The sequence below is a fragment of the Heteronotia binoei genome, chromosome 9, assembly GCF_032191835.1.
Source record: "Heteronotia binoei isolate CCM8104 ecotype False Entrance Well chromosome 9, APGP_CSIRO_Hbin_v1, whole genome shotgun sequence".
Classification (NCBI taxonomy): domain Eukaryota; kingdom Metazoa; phylum Chordata; class Lepidosauria; order Squamata; family Gekkonidae; genus Heteronotia; species Heteronotia binoei.
In genome coordinates, this window is record NC_083231.1 from 102,820,557 (window position 1) to 102,842,833 (window position 22,277).

Genomic DNA, 22,277 nt, shown 5'->3' on the forward strand with positions numbered 1-22,277 from the left:
ACTGACAACACTGCTCCGGAACTGAGGACATGACGCTTTTCGTTCTGATCTTGTACAGATGCTGTGTTCAGCTCTGTAAAATCAGAAGCACGGCCACTAATCTATATCATCAGTTCAGAAGAAAAGCTCTTCCATGGCATCCTCTGAAACATGGAACTCCCTGTGCCCGCCACACTGCAGCACCTGATGAAAAAGGTGTGCATAACTATCTTGAGGAGTACTGTGAACAGCTTTACACATGTCCTTCCAGTTTGTGCACCACACATCTCGCCATTTTGATTAATTGCTTAACTGACTGAGTCAATATTGAGTTAATCTGCCCAGAAGCACAAGATGAAAGGGTCTCAGTTCTCCAATACATCATGGAACAAATAAATCATGGGTCAGCTCTAGATGTACAAATTGAGTATTCTGCCATACATCAACTGTCTCTTATGTTACTAAACTGGGAATTTATGCTGGAACAGGAGTACAGAAGAAAGTGACTGTATACCCATTCAGAAGGAAACATTTTTCCCCTCCATGTGAGCAGGCAAATGTCATTTTACCCAATGACTTAAGAGGGAAACACATAATGCACAAACTAAAAAGCCATTCCAAGGGCGGCTGCACTGAAAACACATTTTTCCGGTACTTGGAAACTTACGACCTTTGGGAGGGACCAGCAGCACTTCCGGGATATTTTTAGTAGCGGTGCTTCTATAAGTCTTTATTTGAATTTTTCCCCAGATTTTGGAGCTGGATACAGGGCAATGTGAATCCACAGATGAATGAAAGAACAGAACAGGAGGGAATGTTCTTAACATAAAGAACGTAAGAAGAGCCCTCCTAGATCAGACCAATGGCCCATCTAGTCCAGCATCCTGTCTCACACAGAGACCAAGCTGTTCCTCTAGAGAGCCAACAACAGGGCATAGAGGTCAAGACCTTCCCCTGATGCTGGCACTGGGATTCAGGCACAGAAGAAGACGACTGTAGATTTATAACCCACCCTTCTTTCTGAATCAGTCTCTCAGAGCGGCTTACAATCTTCTTTTATCTTCTTCCCCCACAACAGATGCCCTGTGAGGTAGGCAAGGCTGAGAGAAGCTCTCAAAGAAGCTGCCCTTTCAAGGACAGCTCTGAGATAGCTATGGCTAACCCAAAGCTATTCCAGCAGCTGCAAGTGGAGAATCAAACCCAGTTCTCCCAGATAAGAGTCTGCACACTCAACCACTACACCAAACTGCCTCCAAACGTGGAAGTTCCCCTCAGCCACCATAGCTAGTAGCCATAGATAGACCTATCCTCCACGAATCTAAAGCTGTCTCCAGACAAAAGATACCAGCTCCCCTGAACAAAAAGACTACTTTAGAAGGTGGACTGTGTAGCATTACACCTGCGGAGGTCCATCCCCTTCCCAGGCCTCACCCTCCCCAAGCTCCACCCCTAAAATCCCAAGGTACTTCCCAACCGGGAGCTGGCAGTCCTAAAAACGCTCCTATGCATTGATGTATTCTTGCCTTTGTTTTTTTGAGACTAGAGAAGGCAGCAGCATAACCATGAGAGAAACAGGCTGGAATTCTCTTTGCCATAGCCATAGTAACAAGCTTTAGTGATCCATTCAAGGAGTAACAACAATTCCTGTTGCTATACCTCTTGGGATGATTGTGCCGCCCATCTGGGATGCAATCAGATTTCAGCTCTCCTAGCTCTGGCCTCCATCATGCAAGGGACAGAGAATCAAGCCTGGATGCTGGGATTTGATTTCTGGCTCGACTACAAAGCTCACTGGGTGGCCTTGAGTGATTTTAAAGTTTTGCCCACCTCACTGGATCTTCATGACGATTACATGAGATAAGAACCATACATCACTTTCTTACAGTGAAAGGTGCTGCAGGAATGATTAATACTTTCACAGAAAGCTGCTCTTCCCCCTCATCGTCAGGTTTTTCTCCCCTTTTCAGTACATGTTGAAGAAGAGCAGCCCCCAGGATCCATAAATTGTAGAATGCCTTTCAATTCTGCCTGACTTCTCTGCCTTCAGGCTAAAATAAATGTGCACTTTCTGATGCTTGCTATCTCAGAAGAAAGCCATGGTAATGCTGCGCTTGGGTGTTCTAGTCAATCCAGCCATCGATATTTTATTAGTGCACATCAAAGGGCCACCATTGGATTGACGGGATGCCTAGCTCAGAGCTTTGCTGCTGGTCTCCCTACGAGGGTAATGATGTTCTACTAGCCACTCCCATCTTGAAGGGATGCTGGGATTCCCGCAACACCCTGCTGAGCATCTGAGGCCATAGCCTCACTCCAAGCCTAGCCTGAGTTAAGGATAGGAAGAGGCAGCTTGAGAAAGATAAAGAACACTCCATAGAAAACTGCTGCTAATAGGGTTGCCAAGTCCAATTCAAGACATATCTGGGGACTTTGGGGGTGGAGCCAGGAGGCTTTGGGGGTTGGTCCAGGAGACATTGGGGGTGGGGTCAGGAGCAAGAGTGTGACAAGCATAATTGAACTCTACAAGGAGTTCTGGCCATCACATTTATCTGTTTTAAATGCTGATCCCTTTATATGTTTAAATACTGTAATTTTGTTGGATCTATCACTGGAAGCCGCCCTGAGCCACTTGTGGGAAGGGCGGGATATAAATCCCAAATAAATAAATAAAAAATAAGAGACCACACTCTTTTTAAATGCCTTCCTCCATTTGGAAATAATGAAGGATAGGGGCACCTTCTTTGGGAGCTCATAGAATTGAATCGCCTGGTCCAATCTTTTTGAAACTTGGAGGATGTTTTAAGGAGAGGCACTGGATGCTATGCTGAAAATTTGGTGCATCTACCAATAGCCCCCCAGAGGCCAATATACCCACGGATCAATTCTCCATTATACCCTACAGGAATTGGTCTCCACAGGAAATAATGGAGTGCCCGGAAGACATTTTCCCTCCTCCCCCCCACTTTCTGATGACCTCCAAACCAGGGGATCCCCTGCCCCCACCTGGGGATTGGCAACCCTAGCTTCTAAGTTCCATCAGACCAAACACTACTGCTGAAGGGCATCTTTCCATCTTTGAATGGGCCAGTTATTTATTCTGACACTTGTGAGCAGTCCAATACCTTCCCCCCTTACCAAGGGAAATTTCTCCTTCAAAGTAGCTAATCCTAATCCTCTAGCAGTATTGACTCTATCTAAACAACCTGGATGTCAAAATAACCTGATCAGGATGTCCCAGGCTAGCTCGATCTCAACAGATCTTGGAAGTTAAGCAGGGTCGGTCCTGGTTAGTACGCTAAGGAAGTACAGCACTGCTATGCAGAGGCAGGGAATAACAAGCCACTTTGGTTTGTTTCTTGTCTTAAAAACCTCATGGGGGGTCACCATAAACTGGCTGCAACTTAACAGCACTTTCCCCCGAATAACCTATTAGCATGACAGTACCATGCTCCTAAGGTCAGCTGTAGAAGCAAATCACTTCCGTCACCAGTTCCATAACTCGTGTTTCATTAGCTGGCACCGTATGCTACTATAAAGCAATTCTGTCAAGGTAGGTCCACATTTTGCTGGGCTTAATATGCAAACCACGCCATTGTGCTCTGACTTGGATTATGGAATCAATCCTTTTATAGCAAGGCAGAGGTCATGGAGGTCCTGCTATAGCCCTTTTCCATTGTTCTAAGCGGCTCTACACAAATGAGATTACGGGAGGTGGAGCAGGATTGTGGCAACTTTCCAGCCCCCAAATTTACACACCATCAATCAAATGCAGATAGAGAGACTTTGTACATATAAGTTTAGAAGGAAGAGGCATGTGCGTGTATAAATATATACACACAAGTCCTAGACATATGCTTCAATGAATGAACACAGGTCAAGGACAAAGTTTGCTGTTCTTATCCACCACCACCACTCACACAATGTACTAATGTTCCCCATTAAAACTTCTGAAGAGAACTAATGAAGTATAGAAAAAAGCATGTTCCAGTTTGCTGGGATATGTTGTTTTCCTTACTTTAAAGCAGATGCTCTACCACTGAGCCATTGCCCCTCCACCAACACACCAAGTACAACTTCTTTTCTGGTCAGGATCTACAATAAAATTAATGTAGCAGTAAGTCATAGAATCACAGAATCATAGAGTTGGAAGGGACCCCCAGGGTCACATAGTCCAACCCCATGCACAATGCAGGAAACTCACAAGTACTTCCCCCTACATTCACAAGAACAGCATTGCTGTCAGATGGCCATCTAGCCTCCAAGGAAGGAGAGCCCACCATTTCCCAAGGAAGCCTGTTCCACTGAGGAACCACTCTGTCAGGAAGTTCTTCCTAATGTTGAGTCGGAAACTTCTGATTTTAATTTCAACCCATTGGTTCTGGTCCTACCTTCTGGGGCAACAGAAAACAATTCTGCACCATCCTCTATATAACAGCCCTTCAAGTACTTGAAGATGGTGATCATATCATCTCTCAGCCACCTCCTCTCCAGGCTAAATATACCTTCAACCTTTCTTTCTAGGATTTGGTTTCTAGACCCCTTACCACCTTCATCACTCTCCTCCTCTGGATCATCCCAGCTTGTCTATATCCTTCTTAAAATGTGGTGCCCAAAACCAAACACAATATTCCAGGTTAGGTCTTACTAGAGAAGAGTAAAGTGATACCATCACTTCATGTGATCTGGACACTATACTTCTGTTAATACAGCCCAAAATTGCATTTACCTTTTGCCTTTGTAGTTTTAGGACATGTGGTTGGGCATGCAACATCCATAGCGTGGAATATCTCGCAACAGCTGAAAACTGGTTTTCCTTACAAGAGAAACTTTTTAGTACACCTTGATTAAAATGTGGCAGAGCTGCCAGAAGCAAGATAGAATTCCCAAGGTTGCATCTGATTGGAGGCTGATACTTAGTCGCCCTTTGTCTGGAGGTTTAAAGGTCAACATCAGCTCCTTGAATTTAGTCTGGAAACTCAACAGGAATCTGGTAACAGAAGGGAGAACTCAAGAGGTCACAAATGCCTCCCAAGCTTAGACAACTCCCAAGCTTAGACAACTCGAATTGAAAGGTGGCTTTCTTGGGGCAAGTTCAAAAGACAATGAACCCATGTCCAAAATAAAATTCTAGTGTCATTTTCTTACTCAGCACATGAACCCACAAAGCGGCTGCTGCTGCCTTAAACTCAATCAGACCCTTGGTCCATCCAAGTCAGACTGGTAAGGGCTCTCCAGGGGTCTAAGAACATTAAAGAAGCCATGCTGGATCAGACCAATGGCCCATTCAGTCCAACACTCTTTTTGGCCACTGTATGACACAGAGTGTTGGACTGGATGGGCCATTGGCCTCATCCAACATGGCTTCTCTTATGTTATGTTCTTAGTCTGCCACACAGTGGCCAAAAACCCAGGTGCCATCAGGAAGTCCACCAGTGAAGCCAGGACACTAGAAGCCCTCTCATCACCCACTGCCTTCTCCTTTTAACTGGAGATGCCAGGGATTGTACCTAGGATCTTCAGCATGCAAAGCTGATGCTCCACCACTGAGCCACAGTTCCTCTCCATGATGGAAGTACTTGTTAAAGAAGCAAAGGCGAAAAGCAGGCAGCTGTTTAAAGGATGCTCTTTGGACTGACCAATGTTGTGACTTTAAATCTAAGAGAACAGACTCCTAGCTAACCAAGAAGGAGGCCACAGGTCAGATCTGAAGCAGATGGATAAGAAGGTAAAACTACATGCTGCTAATATTCAGCATATCTGTTTCATGGACACAAAAGAACCCCAATCACTGGAACTGCGCTGTTCAAAGTTATTTTAGGGAGGGGGTGTCTTTCCGCTATTATAGTTCCTGTTCCCCATCCACCCCCACCCCAAGAAACAGTGTTAATAAAAGCTAGAAATAATGAGCAAGAACAGGAACATCCGCCTGCTCAGATAAAACAGTTTAGGTGCTTCAATTCCTGTTTAATCTCAGGATTTTATTTGGCACAGGATTTGGATCAAAATAGGATAACAGAAGCTTCTTTCTTCTTTGCCTGTGAATTGGGGGGTGCCAAGTAGAGCGTAACATGTAGATCATTAAAGAACTAAAGACTTTAAACGCCTATTGTGCCGAGAGGAGGAACAATGAGTATTACAGAGAAGCAAACACTTAGAACACAAACGTCACAGCCAACCACTCCTAGTAGCTATGCAGCATCAGAAAGGCCTCCTAACACCCAGCACTTGTTTTTTTTAGCAGGAACACACCAGAATGCAGTTCCAGCTAGCTTAGCATCAGGCGTATGGCCTAATATGCAAATAAGTTCCTGCTGGGCTTCTTCAACAACAAAAATCCCTGTGTAAAACAATGGTGACATCAGGGGGTGTGACCTAATATGGAAAAGAGTTCCTGCTGGGCTTTTTCTACAAAAAAAGCCCTCCTGACACCTATTCATTGAAGCACTACAGCCTAGAGAATGAGAATTACCTGGGGAAAGGGAAGTACATCTTCTTCCAATATCAGGAGCCAATCTCCAGGAGGTAGCTGGGGTCTCCTGAAATCACAATTGATCTCCAGGCAACAGAGAACAGTGCAGTTGAAGAAGATGGACTTTGGAAGGTGAACTCTTATGATATTATGCCCTGCTGAAGTCCCTCCTCTCCCCAAGCTTCGCCCTTCTCAGGTTCCACCCCCCGCCCCGGAATCTCCAGGTATTTCCCAACCAGGAGCTGGCAACCTTATCGCTGGGATGCCGTGTCCCAGAGAAGGCACAGAGCACCTCCTGGCCCAAGTAGGTGATTCCAGCCAAATCAGAAGCAAATTTGCCTGCACGAGAAGGGGCTCAGAACCAATTATTTGCTACCGCAGTCATGGGTCCAACCTGTAACTACCGATGCCATTTTAGAGGAAAATTTGTTTATAAAGGTGGGCTATTAAAAAACACTGCAGTGTAGTTTGGCTCTCAGTTTTTCAGAGAATAACAATCTGATGGGAGGGGGTGTCTGTCCATGGATGAACCTACCTTCCATGAATTTATCTAACTCCTTTTTAAAACCATCTAAACCAGTGGTCACCATGAATAAGTTAAATATGCATTAAAGGAAACATACTTTCTTTTGCCTGCCCTGGCAACAGCTACATTGGGTGCCCCTGAGTTAGGGTTACCAACTCCAGGTTTTGGAGAGAGAAAGGACCTCAATGGGCTATAATACTATATTGCCCACCATCCAAAGCAGTTGTTTTTCCCAATGGATCTCTGTAGTCTGGAGGTCCACTGTAACTCCAAGAGACCTCCAACACATGGTTGCTGGCAATCCTCTTGTAAGTTCTCACATATCCAGAGAGAAGAATATTTACCTTCAACCTCTTGCACATAATTTTATAAATCTCTGCCCCTCTTAGTAACCTTCTATCTAAACAAAAAGAACAAACAAACCAGACTTCTTAGCCTGTCTTTATAGGGAAGGTATTCAATTTGCTTGAGCATTTTGCTTGCCCTTTTCTGCACCTTCTCCAGCTCTTTTTGAGATGGGGAAACCAGAACTGTAAAAAGTATTCCAAATTTGGCCACAACAGATTAATTTGGTATTCAAGGTTGGCTACTACACAGCTGACCCCCAATTCCCAATCATTCATAAACAAAGTAAATAGAACTGGTCCCTGTACCAATCTCTGTAAGGCCGCACTGGTCCCAATACTGATCTCTGTGGGACCCCACTGCTTACTTCCCTCCATGGTGAGAACTGTCCATTTATTCCTACACTTTGCTTCCTGCCATTAAGCCAATTTTTAATCCAGAAGAAGACCTGTCCGCTTATTCCATAACTGTGCTAAGCTTGCTGAGGAGTCACTAGTAAGGGACCTCATGAAAAGCCTTTGGAAGTCTAAATATAATGTCCTTCTGGTAAGTCGCTACCAGTTAAGACAGTATAAATGTATATGCAGTTAGGAATTTTGTATGAGCATGCATCACTTCTAAGAATTACACTCAGACCTCAGATTCAGCAGGAGCTCACAGGTGCACAGCTCCTGAACCTTTCTGCGGGTTCCCCCTCTTTCTCCCCACCTACCTTGTCCATTGAATAGTAGATGCAGCTGCATAGCTGGATTAGGAGAGCGGGCAGCCAGTCAGCCACCAGGGGCTTTTCCACACCCCCAGCAGTCCTCATTAACCCCTGGAGAATCCCGTGCCACCCTTTCTCCACTTATGTGATTTTGGGTGGTGGGTGGCTTGCTAGCCCTTTAACTGGGGGGGGCAGGAGACCTGCTTGGGCTGGCTAGACCTCTAGATAGACCAAGCAGGCCTCGCTCACCCAGGGCTCTCCTTTCTTGCATCAGGTTGCTTTTGGCTGGTGGGAGGTGGCGGCATATGCTAATGAGTTATGCTAATGAGTTCCACCACCTGTTTTTCTACAAAACAACCCCTGATTACTCTGTACCTCAATTACTATTTTTTTTTCACCAACTCACAATCTTTTTTGATTTTCACCATCTTGAACAACTTGGTGTCATCTGCAAACATGGCCATTTTACTGTTCACCCCAGATGCCGGATCACTTACGAATGAATCAGATATGACTGGCTCTAACACACATCCCTGACTGCTCCCCCTCCTCCATGAGAAGTTATCTGCTTCCTGTTGGTTAGCCAGTTACTAATTCACAAAAGGACCTGTCCTTTTATCCTATACATGTTTACTCATGCTGTTGTTGAGATTGTCAAAGCTTATTTGAAGTCCCCTATGTAATGTCTAGCAGATCGCTCTTAACCACAAGCTTCTTAGCATACTGGAAGAACTCCAATCACTTATGGCACCCTACGAATGAACAATCCTCAAAACTTTCTATTGTTAAGAGCCTTGCTCAGGTCTTGCAAACAAAGGGCTGTGGCTTTCTTTGTTGAGTCAATCTGTTTCATGTCGGGTCTTCCTTTTTTCCTATGCCTTCAACTTTTCCTAGCATTATTGGTTTTTCCAGTGACTCTCGTCTTCTCATAATGTGCCCAAAGTACAATAGCCCCAGTTTGGTCACTTTAGCTTTAAAGAGCAGTTCAGTCTTGATTTGATCTAGAACCTACTCTTGGCACTCCATGGTATCCATAAAACTCTCCTCCAACATCACATTTCGAAGGAATCTACTTTCTTCCCATCAGCTTTCTTCACACCCATACATATTAATTGGGAATCCTATAGTATGAATTATTTTAACTATTTCAATTGAATTATTTAAATTATTTCATTCTTATGAAAACAGGAAAATAACATGCACCCTTCATAAACTCTAGAGCCCCGTGGCGCAGAGTGTTAAAGCTGCAGTACCGCAGTCCTAAGCTCTGCTCACGACCTGTGTTCGATCCCAGCGGAAGCTGGTTTAGGTAGCTGGCTCAAGGTTGACTCAGCCTTCCATCCTTCCGAGGTCAGTAAAATGAGTACCCAGCTTGCTGGGGGGAAAGTGTAGATGACTGGGGAAGGCAATGGCAAACCACCCCGTAAAAAGCCTGCCGTGAAAAAGTTGTGAAAGCAACGTCACCCCAGAGTCGAAAACAACTGATGCTTGCACAGGGGACTACCTACCTTTTTTTCTTATACTCTAGTAACACATCCTTAGCCTTAAGCATCTTCTCTAACTCCTTCATGGCTTCCCTTCCTACTCTCAATCTTAAAACAGATTTGCTTATTAATACTTTGTCTAATTTTCTAATACAAAATAAAGATCTAGATAAATACCACTTACTGTACCATATTTAGATATCAATAGATTATTTTGGGGGGTGGGGAGGCAAAAGGAATGTTCATATGGAAGGTACTTAATATAGGGACATACAAAAAAGCCTTATTCCATAGTCAGATTCTGCCTGAGAGCAGTCTTCCAAGGTCCCAGACAAAATGCTTTTCCAGATTCCATATCTGCAATCCTTTTATAACTAGAAGTGCTAGGGTCCGGACCTGGGACTATCTACCCACAAGTACATTTTCTATAATTGAGCCATGGCCCAAATTTAGCTCAGCTGACCAGGAAGTCTAATTGTTGTTTGCAAAAAACACCAAAGGGTTAAAGTGATCATGTAAAATCTGGAGTTGATTTAGTTTAGAACTAACAAATCTGGTTAGAGGAAGCGAGTGAAAGCAATCCTGCAATTTCATTGGCGTAAAATGTTCCCCACTGACATCTTACCTGAACACTTTGTAAGAACCTGCAGTCAGCTATTTCCTACTTTACTGGCTGCACTTTTAATTAAAAAGTCATAATTTTCTGTACCTATTTTTAAAAACCCTCATTTCCATTGTGTGTGGGGAGGGTTTCCTTTGGCAGCAGCTGGAGCAGATTTAATATGCGACATTTTGACAGTGCTGCACTACAAAAAGTGACTAGACTTTTTCCTTACCTCCCCCATCTTAAAATAACAGCATTCCACGGACTTGCAATATATCTGGAAGCTGATTATGATGTGTGTTTTAATGTTCTTTCTTTCTCTTTCTCTCTTTCCTTCCTTCCTTCCAAACTTCTTGGAAAAGAGGTGGGGCATAGCGAGATAAACAATGGCACAAATCGTGACTATTGGACAGCCAGTCATGAACACCATGTTTGTATAAATTGCTGTAGCTGATTTATGGGGGCTTTCAAGGCATGAAAAGCAGATGTGGTCTGCCACTACTTTCCTCTGCAGAGTCATCCTTGTTGACCTCCCTTCCAAGTACTGACCCTACTTAGCTTCCACGATCAGATGAGATCGAGCTATACTATGCTGCCTTCCTTGTCATGAGCAGTAAAAGGTAATTAAAACGCAAAAACAGTGCTCATCCTGCTTTTCAGCTCTCACACAGTTCTGTAGTTCATCAGCTTCAAAGCAATATAGGAACAGGCTAACAGTCCTAGGGGAGGGAAAGCAACATGGTGAGTATGGCCTGATCTCGTCAGATCTCAGACGCTCAGCAGGGTCAGTGCTTGGATGGGAGACCACCAAGAAAGACTCTGCAGAGGAAGGCAATGGCAAACCACCACCTCTGCTTCTCGGTTGTCTTTGAAAGCCCCTTGCTGAGATTGCAACTTGATGGCACTTGTGTCTGTCTGTAACAGCCCTAGAGCCCCTAAGCATCTTCTTCCTGTTAGTGCTAGCATTCAGTCCAGTCCCTGGCTTGTCAGCTACCTCAGGGACGACTGTAACAATTCTGCTGTTCCAACTCCATGGGTGCTGCTCGGTTGGAAACTGGAAGATGGCAATCGACATTTCTACGACTAAGCCACAGAGCAAGCAGAGATAAGACAGCTGCTTCTTGCAGCAAGGAAGCAGGTTCCCTGGCAAGAGGGCAAAACTGGAGGGCTCAGTGCCCCTTCCTTATTCTATAACAGCATGGTTGATATATAAAATCTACATGGCACTGGTTTTGGTGGGCTAATTCAGATTGGGAGAACTGGGTTTGATTCCCCGCTCCTCCACTTGCAGCTGCTGGAATGGCCTTGGGGTAGCCATGGCTTTCACAAGAGTTGTCCTTGAAAGGGCCGCTTCTGTGAGAGCTCTCTCAGCCCCACCCACCTCACAGGGCGTCTGCTGTGGGGAAGGAAGATATAGGAGATTGTAAATTGCTCCGAGTCTTTGATTCAGAAAGAAGGGTGGGGTATAAAACTGCAGTCTTCTTCTGATAGTTGGCTAAGGAATTTCACTTGGTGACTCTGAGATCTATGTATTATGAAAGCAGGAAAATAACATCCACCCTTCATATACCATGCATAATTTATTAACCTGTAACAGCTCCCTCCTTGTTTGCTGTCCTCCCCACACCCACCAACCAAGCAAAAGAGACTCAGATATTTTGCCTTTCCTCCAAGGGAAGGCATTCCCATCTTCTTGAGCAATCTCCTTGCTCTTGTCTGCATCTTTTTCAGCCCTAGGGTACACTTCATTCTATCTACCACGTTTTAACTCTGACTCACACTCCTCAGAGTTCAGGGGGGCATGCTCAATGTTCCCCTCTCCTGTTTTATCATAGTAATAATGCTGTAAGACAGGTGAAGCTGAGGGAGGGAGGAGGGAGACTGGCCCAGGACTGACCACTGAGCTTCACAGCAGAGATGGGATTGGAACCCACACCTTCCGGTCTTGTCCGCTACTCCAAAATGGCCTTACTTTTTGAAATTGGAGTGTCCAATGCTATGCCAGTTTGGTGTAGTGATTAAGAGCAGCGAATTCTAATCTGGAGAGCCAGATCTGATTCCCCACTCCTCCTCCTCCACATGCATCCAACTGGGTGACTTGGGTCAGTCACAATTCCCTCAGAGCTGCTCTCTCAAGAGCAATGCTCTCAGAGCTCTCTCAGCCCCAACTGCCTCACAGGGCATCTCTTATGGGAAGAGGAAGGGAAGGTGATTGTAAGCCACTCCAAGACCTCTTCGGGTAGAGATGGGCAAGGTATAAAACCAACTCTTCTTCTTCTAATGTGACTGTGCCATAGATTTAAACAGGGCTTTTTTGTAGAAAAAGCCCAGCAGGAACTCATTTGCATATTAGGCCACACCCCCTGATGCTAAGCCAGCTGGGACTGCATTCCTGTGCGTTCCCGCACAAAAAAAGCCCTGGATTTAAACAAAGACATTGTGATACTGTCAATGTTATTTTGAATCCCTTTCAGTGATATTTGCCATCCCAGATCAGGATACCAACAGCCTTCCCCTGCAGGACCATGGATCAGCACAGACTATGTTAGATCTGGGAAGGGGTGGAATTCTAGCAGGAGCTCCTTTGCATATTAGGCCACACACCCCTGATGTAGCCAATCCTCCAAGAGCTTACAAAAAAGAGCCTTGTAAGTTCTTGGAGGATTGGCTACATCAGGGGGTGTGGCCTAATATGCAAAGAGCTCCTGCTAGAATTCCACCTCTGGATCTGGGCAACCTCTGACCCATTCATCTTAATGCCAGGCACTAATCTTATATTGTGCTTGACAGCCCCCCCCCCCCCCCAATTTTCTCAGTCCCAGATAAAGCTAAGAAATTTATTGATCCTCTGATGGGCTGACATATGGGCATTCAGCTTGGTGGATGACAGGATGTGCAAGCCAGGGGGATGTGTTTCTAATGGGGTGCACATGGGTTCCAGTTCTATACACTGGGATAATGTTTTTGGTGCATGACCAATGGTTCCTGTTGTCCAGAATTCTGCTTCCTGCAGTGGTCAGTCAGATGTCCTGAAAGACCACAAACAAGATCATAGAAGACAAAGCTTTGAATTGATGTTGCCTCCAGCAATTGGATTCCAATATACACCCTCTGAACATAGAAGGATCCATTGAGCCAACAGAGCTAATAGCTGCTGATGGACTTCACCTCCACGAATGTGTTCAGTAACTTTCAAAGCCATCTAAAGTCAGCATCCATCACCACATCTTGTAGCCGTGAGTTCCATAACTTAGTTAAACACTGTGTCAAGAAATGCTATGAACTATACAGAGAAACTAAGTTTTGTTGTTATTTGAAAACACTGCAGGCCATTCGGCTCACAATATACTTCAGATATGCCCTTCAAGACTTAAAAAGATTGTCCAGCCTGTTTTATAGGGATACTAAGTGCAGAAGACCAGGCCCAAATAAAGCCCTTGAAAAGTTCAACTGTCACTGTAATGAGGCATCTATGCTATTTAAACTCAACTCAAAATACTTCCAAATGCACGAACACGCCAGTTCCCAACTAGATCAAAGCCCGGCATTTAGAAATGATTGCAAGTTTGAAAAGAAGGGGCAACAGCAACCAAGTCCTCAACTTGACAAGGAGACAGGACAGGCAGGGATGTTGTACTGTATGAACACACTCTAAGGGTCTCTCTCTCTCTCTCTCTCAAGTACTAGGGACTAATGAACCTAGCGGCAAGCCTTGGGTTTGGAAAAGGGAAATAGCAAAAAGCTTTTGAAGCAGACTCAGAGTCCAGAATACAGATGTGACCTGGTCGTTTGGAAAAAGAAGGAAAATAAACAGCAAACAATGCTTCCCGCTGATTCCCATGAAACACAACCCTAACAACCACTCCAACGACAGAGCACAAACACAGGCAGAAGTACAGAAGGAAAAGCTGCTTCTCTCCCTCTGGGCTGATGAGAGCATCACCTTGCTAAGTCCAACCTGTCCTGCTTCAGCCCTCTGAAATTCATCTGCCGCAATCACTGTCGACATCTCGCCGTTGTAATATTACCTTTCCTTTTCTTATTGTTTCCCAGGGCTCAAAATTCATTTGGCACTTGGAGGGGATGGAATAAATAAGAGCTGCGATCACAAATGAGAGACCCATTTATTGCAGACGCCCACCAGGTATTACACACTATAATTTGACATTATCTAATGCGCACTTGAGGCAGCAGTCGCGGCAGGGAAAACCTCTGCCACGTAGTGAGAGAGAAACAGAGTAGAATATCGCTACCAAAACAAGCAGCAGCATATTCTGTCTACAAAGATAGGATATAAATTTCTCTCTTCCCCCCCACCTCCTTCCCTCCCCAAATAAATAAGAGAAAGAGAGAGAGAGTAAAACTCACAATCTGCAGCTTTCCCCGTCTGTGTTAGCAGATGAAGAGATCACAAGGGGGGATCCCAGGAGTGATACTATCAAACACCACATCTGAATGGAGCTGAATCGTTTAGGATTCCTCGTGCAGCATTTAGCAAGATTAAGAACAACAACAACGGAAAAGGCCACCTCCACTGAACTAATGCACTGTACTTTGCAAATTGACTGGTAATAAAGGTAGCCGGAGCAGCATGTTCCTGCGTTCTACGGCACCAGTGCGCAAAGCCTTAATCTCATTACATGATCAATCACCTCAACCATATGCGCCCGTGTGTCGTTCTTTCGACTTGCTGCTTCAGCCCTTCGCTGGTGTCAGCAGAGAGGCATTCTTGGACCCCTGCGAGCGGCAGGAAAGCAGAAGGGAGGCAAGAGCATGCACGTGGGAATTCAGCACATACGGAACAAAAGAGGACTCAGCAGCAAACAGTACCACTACAATACTGCGCTGACGGAACTCTGCCTGGCTCAGCTCTCTGCATCGCAGCCAGTAGGAACCCCCCCCCCCCTGCAACTCTTCCCCTCCCCTCCTGCTTCCTTGTTTTTCCTCCCCCCACCCCACCCCAGCCTTACCAAAGTAATAGAGATAGTGGATTGACTCTCCAGATGTTAATCGACCAAAGCGTTGACAGCAGCAGCAGCTCTCATAGGGGTGATGTGAAATGTCTGGAGTTTCATGCCCAGGGATGAACTCAGTTTTCCCTGGGGGATTCACATCAGGGTATGAAACCAAGATCCTGCCCTTAGGAACTCTGCCTCCAGGACTCCAGAATGCCCCCCTGCATGAACACATAATGCTATCTTATACTGGATTGGACCCCTGGTCCATCAAAGTCGGTATTAGCTACTTAGACTAGCAGTGACTCTCCAGGGTCTTAGGCAGAGGTCTTTCATGTCACCTAATGCCTGTTTTTTCTTTCTCTCTTTTTTTCCTAACTGGAGATACCAGAGATTGAACTCAGGACCTTCTGCATGATAAGCGGAGGCTCCTCCACTGATCCAGGACCTCTCACTTCCTAATGCATGAACAGGCAAACAGAAAGCCTTTCCACAAGCTTGCAGGCAGGATTAAAATGTGGAATTCGCTGACAGACGATGTAGTGATGGTCACAGGCACAGACAGCTTTAAAAAGGAGACTGGATAGATTCATGGAAGATAAGTCTATCAGTGGCTGCTAGTCATGGTAACTGAGGGGAACCTCCACGTTCAGAGGCAGTCACTCTCTGAATTTCAGTGCCGGGAGTCAAAACCAGGGAAAGACCTTGGCCTCTGTGCCCTGTTATTGGCCCTCCAGAGGAACTTGTTGGCCACTTTGTGAGACGGGATGCTGGACTAGATGGACCACTGGTCTGATCCAGTAGGGCTCTTCTTATGTAATGACTCACCTCCTTCTTTTGGATGCCAGAAACATGCCAGGTACACATCTTGCGTACTGGACTATATTTTAACAGAGGGAGATGTTTGCTTAAATTCAATGCAGGATACAAGCTCCTCCACAGTTTTGCTGTGGGATGCAGCCTACCCTACCTCTCAGGTATAGATGAGGGACAGATAGGGACAAGAAACTAGTACAAATGAATATTAAAGGGTTGACTGTGCATAAATATATAGAAGAAATGCATGGATTTTAAAAAGTGGCAGGAATCAATATCCACCTGTAGGCCAAGCACCCAGTTGGGCAAACTGCATCACAAATCCCTGCATAGGAATTTAAAGGTTGGACTGTCCTGCTCCAGCATTCCGTACAAAATTGCTCATGAAACCACAACAAAGTACTATCAAGGGTTGGGACCAATCAAAAACTTAAGGTAGTCTTCATGCCACAGGACACAGCAATCAACCTGTATCTTAAGAACATAAGAAGAGCGCTGCTGGATCAGACTAATGGTCTATCTAGTCCAGGATTCTGTTGGAGGTCCAACAGCAGAGCAGAAAGACCAAGGCCATCCCCTGATGTTGCCTCCTGGCTCTGGGATTCAGAGGTTGATTGACTCTGAATGTGCATAGTCATACATCTTCCAGATCAGGGGTGTCAAACATCTGGCTCAAGAGCCAGAACCAGCCTACCCAGGCTTTAGTCAGGCCCCGGGGCCCTTTTCTCCCCACTCCCATCCTCACCATTTAAAGCTCCAAAGCTGACAAAGCTGTTCTTTCAGTCCCCTGCCTTTCTGCAAGGTAAACATGGAACGGACTCTCCATCAAAGCTGTGGAGAGAACGTGGAGTGGATTTTCCATTAAGGTCTTTGTGTCCAGATAGATAGGGCGCAGAGATCTTGATGGAAAATCCATTCCACTTTTTCCTTGCAACTCTGTCTGTGCTACAACATGTTTCAATGGAATGGAGCTGGTTTCACTTTCAGTGTTCCTATATAGACAGCTGAAGCTCAGGCTTCCTGGAGTTGTGTCCTTGCAAATAAAGGGTTGGTGCTTTGAGCCAGCTTAGGGTTGCCAAGTCCCCTGCATCCTCCGGCAGAAGTACCATAGAGTTTAGCCCTCCCAAATTGCTAGACTGTCCGGGGAAAACCATAGACTTTTTCCTGCTCTAGTCTAAAGCAACCATTTTTTCCTTGGAGGACTGATCTCTGTTGTCTGTTCTGCAGCAACCATGGATCTTCTGGAGAATCTGGGACAAAATTTTCACATTATTCCAACACAGCAACTGGCCTTGAGTATGAAGTCAAATATAAATCTCACCTGGATTCATGTTCTCTGGACATGCACCCATCTTAAATGAAATGGTAAAAGGAAGTTCCAAGCTTTTAGGGGAAGAAGGGCTGTGTCTTGTTGACCAGTGCTCACAGAGACAGATATTCTTTGTGTGTTGAAATCAGAGACCTGATGTCTTCAACACAGGCTTCCCAATCACATGCCCTGGGAGGGGGACCCCCCAATTTGAAGCCTCCTCCCCTGCTCACCAAAAATCCGGAAGCGGGGGAAAAATGGCGGCCCTTCCCTTCCCACCAAGCCCCGATCGCAGCAGCTTCTCCTTACCCCTTCCCTTCCCACCCAACCCCGATCGCAGAAGCTTCTCCTCGCCCCTTCCCTTCCCCTCCCACCCAGCCCTGATTGCAGCAGCTTCTCCTCACCCCTTTCCTTCCCCTTAGGCCTCCCAATCCCCAGATCCCAGCGGGGGATTCCTGGGTTTTACAGGTTTTCTCCAGCAAGCTGGCCAGCAGGGGAAGCTCCTACCCCACACCCACCCTGTACCTCTAGATCTTGGGCAGGACCTGCAAACAGGTACAGTTTTAAAATGTGTGTGTGCCTTTAAATTGAAGCAGGAAGTACTTCATGGGGAAGGGTAAGCAACAGCAGACCTCCTGAGAGTGCTGCCCCTCTGTTTGTTTTGCTTTCCTTTCGGACAAGTGAGTGCGTTTGTAAAAGAGCAGCATAGCCCCTGTACTTTCCAGACCTGGTTGTGGAGGCTTTGTTCTACTGCTTCAGACCAACACGGCTGCCCACTTGCACCAGAGACAGTTAAGCGTGTGTGAGCGAGAGAGAGAAAACGGGGGGAGGGAACTCTATTATTTCCTATGGAGACTTATTCTCATAGGAAATAATGGAAAATTGATTGGCGGGTATCTGGGGCTCTGGGGGGGCTGTTTTTTGAGGTTGAGGCACCAAATTTGCAGCATAGCATCCAGTACCTCTCCCCAAAATAACCCCCCAATTTCAAAAAGATTGGACCAGGCGGTCCAATTCTATGAGCCCCAAAAGAAGGTGCCCCTATCCTTTATTATTTCCTATGGAGGGAAGGGATTTAAAAGATGTGTGGTCCCTTTAAATGTGATGGCCAGAACTCCCTTGCAGTTAAATTATGCTTGCCACACCCTTGCTCCTGGCTCCACCCCAATGTCTCCTGTCTCCACCCCCAAAGTCCCCAGATATTTCTTGAATTGGACTTGGAAACCCTACTTCAACACCACCCTTGCCATTTAAAGATTACAGTCAGGGGGCTATTTCCCTGGGAAAAGAGGTACCGGAACTCTCAAAAGGGGAATGAAGGGGAAACCCATAAGTGCCCCTCATGAACTTTTAAACCTTTTTTTTTTTTTTGAAAATTTTGTTTCCACAAAGTGGTTCCAGAACCCTGTTCCACCATGTTCCCCCAGGGGGGAAAAGCCTCAACTACAGTTATACTTTATGGGTCCTAAAACTCTGACAACACCCTGTTGTCATTCCATAATAGGGCTGCCAACTCTGGCTTGGGGAATTCCTGGAGATTTTGGGGGGGTGGAGCGTTATGTCTTTAGGGCAGGAAAGGATCTGTGCTGAAGGCAGTAGTGGTCATAGGAATGGTGTTTATTGGAACACAACAGCCAACTAACAGAACAGGTCACAACTAAACAGGTCACAACTAATCAGTAACTTTAGACGGGCAAGGCCAGACGGGCAAGTAAGTTGGCCCCCTTCCTGGACCGCGACAGCCTAGCAACAGTGATCCACGCTACGGTCACCTCGAGGTTGGATTACTGCAATGCCCTCTACATGGGGCTGCCCCTGTGCCGGACCCGGAAATTGCAGCTGGTGCAGAATGCCGCAGCCCGGCTGTTATTGGGCATCCCAAGGTGGGGGCACATTCGACCGGGTCTCCGGGCTCTGCACTGGCTCCCAATAACATACAAAGTCCGTTACAAGGTGCTGGTCATTACCTTTAAAGCCCTATATGGCCTGGGACCTGCCTACCTGAAGGACCGTCTCTCCCCACACGTTCCCCAGAGAGTACTGAGGTCTGGGACTCAAAACCTTCTCACCATCCCCGGGCCTAAGGAAGTCCGTCTCAAGACAACCAGAGACAGGGCCTTTTCCACAATGGCCCCTACATGGTGGAACCAGCTGCCGGAAGAGGTGAGGGCCCTGCGGGACCTTGCTCAGTTCCACAGGGCCTGTAAGACAACCCTCTTCCGGTTACCCTACGCCTGACTGGGAAATAAATGTAGCTTATTAGACTTCTGTGACTCATATGGTATAGATTTAATGTTAAAATTTTAAGGTTTTTTAGGTTTTTAAATGTTTTAACTTTTAAATGTAATAATTTTGAATTCCGTTTTATTGTTTGTTGTGAGCTGCCCTGAGCCACTTTGTGGGAAGGGCAGGATATAAGTTATAGAATAAATAAATAAATAACTTTAACTCCTCCTCCAGTTAGGGTCACAAGACCTCAGCTTAGGGTTGCCAGCCTCCAGGTGGTGGCTGGAGATCCTCCACTATTATAACTGATCTCCAGAAATCAGTTCACCTGGAGAAAACGGCTTCTTTGGAAGGTGGACTTTATGCTTTTGAGGTCTCTCGCCTTCCCAAACCCCACCCTCCTCAGGCTCCATCCTCAAAATCTCCAGGTATTTCCCAATCTGGCCACCCTACCTGAGCCACTCCTTACTAGTGAACCCCTGGGAGCTGTTCTTAAAACAATTGTACCAATATACCACAGGCTGGGTTTAGGGAGGGGAAGGACCTCAGTGGGATATAATGTCATAGATACCACCCCCCAAAGCTGCCATTTCCTCCAAGGGAACCAATCAGTCTTCTGGAGATCAGCTGTCATTCGGGGAGAGAGGGAATCTTCAGGCCCACCTGGAGATTGACAATCCTATTAATAATTATAATTGTGGACGTTCTCTAGCCTTTTCCTTCTCCAATGCCCTGCTTTTCAGATGAAGTTCAGCATGGGGAGGGGGAAGGGGGTCAGCAGAGTATCAGTGTGTGTGTCTTGTGAATTATCAGGCATGGTGTTTGAATACTCCTCCACTGGGAAGCATTTTCTAACTGGAGCAGATGGGTTGCTGGCCTTTTAAAAAAAACTTGGAAGGGAAGGGCCTACATAACTCATTGACAAAGCACATGCTTTATACACCAAATGTCCCAAGCACTGTCCCTGACTTTTCCAGCTAAAATTACTCCAGACAGCAGTGCTAAAAAAGACTTCTGCCTGGGGCATTCATGGGGAGGGGAGGGGCGGGATTGGAAGGCCGACACCACCAGTCACAGTAAACAACACTGCACTAGATGGACCAATGGCCTCACTCGGTCTAAGGCAGAATTATAGATATTCGTACCCGTTTCAGCTGCACCTTTGAACTTTCCTCTTCTTTCATTCAAGCCACAACCAGCCAGCTGGATTAGGAAACCCTTTTTTACAAGCTTTTAATTTGTCATGCTTAAAATACTATTCTCCCAGCTCCATGTACCAAGAAAGAACAACAAGCAGAAATATTCAAAGCTGGCACCCTTCAAAACTCTCTCCCAGTCCCCACCTCCTTCAAGTAGAATGACTCATTTGTATTTAAATGCATTCCCCTTGTTTCGTCATTTTATCCCCACTCCAAATAAATGGAAATCCAGACCAGAAAAACAGACAAGCCTAAGCAGGAATGTACACAGACTGTATTCACCCTGTAGCTGCCTAACCTTAGCAGAAGCTTAATGTCCTTCCGAGTCTGATCCTGTCAGACCCTGTAAGAAACCACACTCCTCCCTCCCTCCCTCTAGACACAGATGTCAATTTACACTTGGATTTTGAAAAGGGGAAGGAAAAAAATTAAAGCAGACCTGTGGGAACAGCTGCACAAATACTGCAGCCTGCCAACGAGAAGTGTCTTTTCAGGGTCCAGACCTTGCTGGGCTTTTTTTTTTTTTAAGGCAAGTAACCAAATCAACTTTTCAACGGATAACCAGTGGTTGTCCGTGCATGCAAGACTGCAAGACACAATTTTGATCTTGTTCGAACTAAAGGGAAGCCAAAACGTTGATTTGAGCTCACTGAAAAAAACAGAGAGAAAACAGCAATGCACCCTGAATGCTAGAAGGCAAAAAAGAAAAAGAAAGGTCCAGAGTTTGCCAGACCTGGGGATGAACACTTCACAGAGCCAAGCCGCTTGGTTTGATAGTCGGTGGAGCAAGACAAAAAAATGTTCCATTGTGGAGGCTGTAATTACCGGTGGCTGCACAATGAGAGATTTTTCTGTTGTCATCATCTTAACATTTTCCAGGCTTCAAATGATATTGCACAGTTCCCAAAATTGTGCTTAGAGGATACAAATGTATGTGAGTGTGTGTATAAAGAAAGGGAAGGAGAGAAAGCACCACTTAACCATGGGTGCCAACCTCCAAGGGGTGGACTGGAGTACTCCTGGAATTACAACTGGAGCTCTGGATAACAGAGATCAGTTCCCTCGGAGAAAATGGTTGATTGGAGGTTGGACATTATGGCATCATTAAAAAAACCCCAAATGAATAAAAAATGATCGTGTGTATAAATTTAGAACTGGCTGCCCATTAACGCTTTGTAACACAGTGAACATCTGTGATTTTTGGTGGGGAAGTTACATATTTCATTTATTTGATAAATGTTCAATAAAACTATAGGATTCCACACATCTATCACAAATCCACATAAGAATAAAAAAAGATCAGAAATCCCTTGCATTATTGGGTCAATTGCACAGATCAGAAATGATACACAAAAAACATGTCAGTTAGACCACAAAACAGCTCAAGTGATCTTCAGTACAGAAGTGAAGTTTAAATAGCATGCAAGAAACTCACACGTGATTTATGTATACATCTCATGATTATTAATGCCGAAATGAAAGCTGGATACATTTGTAATGAATGAGCATTCTGGCCAATGCAGGTTTTGCAACTGAAATTCAACATGATCCTTTGTATGAAAATAATATCAGGATTTCTTCACTTATGGCTGGCATTGACTTTCAACAAAAACAAAATCTGGAGTGTCCTGCATGGGGCTGGGCGGGGGAGGGGGGTTT

The 22,277-nt window shown here is 45.5% G+C and overlaps 1 protein-coding gene across 2 annotated transcripts in view; it reads right to left on the bottom strand.

The window, feature by feature from the left end:
• ARHGAP24 (Rho GTPase activating protein 24) overlaps positions 1–22,277 on the bottom strand; it is a 505,935-nt gene that overhangs the window by 469,420 nt on the left and 14,238 nt on the right. Inside the window, exon 1 of one of the 2 annotated variants that reach the window (XM_060247094.1) lies at positions 14,482–14,780. The exons of the other annotated variant lie outside the window; for it this stretch is intronic. The gene's annotated coding sequence lies outside the window, so the exon portion shown is untranslated. Of the gene's footprint in view, positions 1–14,481; positions 14,781–22,277 lie in introns of those variants that run through there. 2 annotated transcript variants of the gene reach the window in all.